At 36.2% G+C, this 3,348-nt stretch overlaps 1 pseudogene; it reads right to left on the bottom strand.

Moving 5' to 3' along the window:
• Positions 1 to 850: 850 nt before the first annotated feature.
• Positions 851 to 1,997, bottom strand: LOC107023030 (annotated as a pseudogene).
• Positions 1,998 to 3,348: the final 1,351 nt, after the last annotated feature.

The following is a 3,348-nucleotide window of genomic DNA, read 5'->3' on the forward strand; positions in this document are numbered from 1 at the left end:
CTCAAAATTGGAGTACTTACTTGCCAGCTAAAACTAAGTTTGAGTGTATATTTACATATTATGCCAATAGAACTCTATGGACATTAGTGAAGAGCTTCTTTTTTCTTTCAAGAAGTTCTTCAAAGAAGTGTTTCGGGATTTTTTTTTTCTTCCCTTGGCCATGAGGATTTTTTTCAAGCTGCTTGTTCTTTGGAGGATCTACAAGCTTGTAAATATTTACCTTTTGAAGATCAAGCTGGACTGCTGACTGAACATTATGAGGAAGTGGATTGACAACTTCTCTAATTACTTTGATTGTTGACAATGCCTTTGAAATTGCACTCTTCCTCTTCCTAATCTCAATGGGAATGCAGGATTTTGAACTCCTCTTAGATGGATTGATACCCCTTTTCGGTGCCAAATTATTTACAGCTTCAGTCAATGCATGGATACAATTAACTAATTCAGCATGTCTTTTATTGGCAGCTTCAGCCAATGCATGGATACAATTAACTAATTCAGCATGTCTTTTATTTGCAGCTTCAGTCAATGCATGAGTACGATTAACTAATTCAGCATATCTTTCATTGCAGCTCTTGCATTGACAAGTAAAACATAAGCTAGAGGAGGAAACACCAACAGATGTTTGTTGCCTCGATTTATATGGAGGTGTTGTTGCACGCGGACTAAATGGTTTGAATCCACCATATTCACTAACACCAAAATCACCAATCATCATGGTCAATTCCTTTTTCAAAAACTGAATGATGAGCAACATCATCAAGTTCATCACCACCACCACTACCATCAAAACCACCACCAACATCATTTACGGGATCACCAACAGCACCAACAACCTGCTCACCACCCCTCAGTGCTTCCCTTTTCATGGATGTAGCTCCATCCAATTCTCTTTTAATCCTACAATAACCTTAGGATCAGGTAAAGTTCTCACAAATCCTAAAGTAAGAAGGAATGGCATGGTTGATTCTAGCTCAGTAGGGATAAGCCACGGATGCACAATCTACAACCAACAAGTAGATGTATTAAAATACTATTTGAATCATGATCAATAATTAAAGAAATCAACACATGTATAATCAGAAGTGTTTAATTTGTTGCATAGTGCTTAATATGTTAAAATTATGTGCAACAAATGTTGAATCAGCTTTATTATTTCACAGATCTGTAATTTGGTGCAATAGACTACACATTTGTGCACATAATCTGTTAGACGAACTCAAACAAATATTTAATATATAGCAACATTTAATAGATCGATTGCTATATATGTCCTTCAAATTAAGTAAAATCTACATAAAAGAAACTTACTGCATCATCAGGAGGGGTGAACAAGTCAACAACATTCACTTTTTTGTTGTTCTTGGCAGACAACCATCTAAGGATCCTTGGATAAGAAACCTTTTTAGAGTAGTCTTTGACTTGTTGTCGGAGGTGAGGAATGACTTCAAATGGCCAAGCCTAAATATAATAATGCCAATAAGCAATCAGAATAATTATTCAACAAAAAATGAAAGACTAAAGAAGAAAATCATAACTTTACCATCAAAGCCCAAGGAAACCCATATAGATTGATTGTTCTGTGTGTTAAACTTCTGCAACAAATATTTTACAGTCAAATTGTAGCTTTCGTGACCCCATGGATAGTTGTTGAATTCCTCATGATTCTGGGATAACTTTAACAAACTAGCTGGTATGACTTGGCTGACGTCTTTGGCCCATAGAATAGCATGCACGAACCAAACTAAGCACAATGACTCCTTGTGCTTGCGTGAAAGTTTTTGAGACTCCAGATCTTTGAGAAAATTTGTGCTTTTGTAGCCCTTACCAACAATGTCCACCAAGTCATCATCATCAGTTATTTTTTCTTTGCCTTTGACTTTCTTTGTTTTGCTGGTTGTTTTCTTTGGCATAACAATAGGAAGAGGCTTAACAGCATGATGACATCTAAGTCCAGTAATAATGCCAAATTCTTTAATACCAAAACATGTTGGCATGCCACAATAGTTTATCCAGATCTCATCTTTTTTTTCTCATTCTCATACAGAATCCGACGTTTCAAAAGATCACAGATCATAGTCATTTGGAAACGTGCATTATTATTCTCAGGAAGATCAAGATACAACCCAAAACAGCTAGACCTAAAGAAAGTCTCCAACTTTTGCTCCTTCAATATCATCCTGAACTGATCAAATACTTTTCCCATCACAGATTTAACATCACAGAGACCAATATTTGTATCATCATCAATGGGCATCTTCACTTGGAACTTGTCAATACTGAAAGTTTTGACAAATTCAAAGGTTGAAGGGCTGCTATGTTCGACTTATGATCTAAACTCTGTTGGGTTTTAAAAAGGTGTGAATGGAAAATAAAGAGTTGCGACTTTTATAAAGAGTTGTGACTTTTATGAAATGTTGCGACTTTTATGAAAAGTTGTGACTTTTTGAGTGCAATAAATAAAAATGTCAAGTTTTTGTGGAATCTAAGTATGTTGAACATTCTTATAAATCTGTTGAAATGAATTCTAGTCCCTTAGAATTGATTTACACTGACAATTGTGATATGAAAGTAACACCATTTTATGGTGGGAAAAAGTATTTGTTACTTTTATTGAGTATAAATGACTATGTCTATTTGCTGAATGGTAGGATGAACCAATAGAAATGTCTAGACAATGTAATATCGAAGTTGAAAAGCAGTGTGAAAAAATATAACAAGTGATAAGAATGGAGAGTATAAATCTCATTGTGCAGAAATATGTTTGGAAAGGCCAATATCCATCAAACTACTGCCATATTCATCTCAATCTAATGAAAAATCAAACGTTGAAAGAAATAATGGATGCATTATTTATAAGTGTTGACACCCAATTTTGGCCTAAAATTTTTAAAATTCGTAATTTTGGGCCACAATACTAAGCCCGTCATTTGAGCTCATTTTGTGTTTATTTAAGTTATTAACTAGGTCACAATATTGGGGGGGATAATTTTTCAGAATTGGAGAGTTTCTAAATTGGAAAAATCTTGAAGAATCTCTCCTTTCCTTTTTCGGCGAGCACCATCCCAAAATACGGCAAAGCTCCGGCAACCAAAAACCCCAAGCCATTTTTATTTTTGTTTTCACTGTTTTAAAGATCTACCGGCTTGTAACTTAAAAATGGTATCAAAACCATCCTGAATTTTCCGGCGAACCCCCCGGCGAAGCTCCAGGGGAACCCAACAGAAGAGGGTAGCCGCCTCTCACTCTTCTCCCTTAGCCGCCTCCCCCCTCCCTTTCTACATTCTCTCTTCCCCTTCTCTCCACCCCTCCTTCGTTTCTTCTCCCGTTCGCCTCACAGCCCCTTCC

This window comes from Solanum pennellii, chromosome 6 (assembly GCF_001406875.1).
Source record: "Solanum pennellii chromosome 6, SPENNV200".
In the NCBI taxonomy this organism is placed as follows: domain Eukaryota; kingdom Viridiplantae; phylum Streptophyta; class Magnoliopsida; order Solanales; family Solanaceae; genus Solanum; species Solanum pennellii.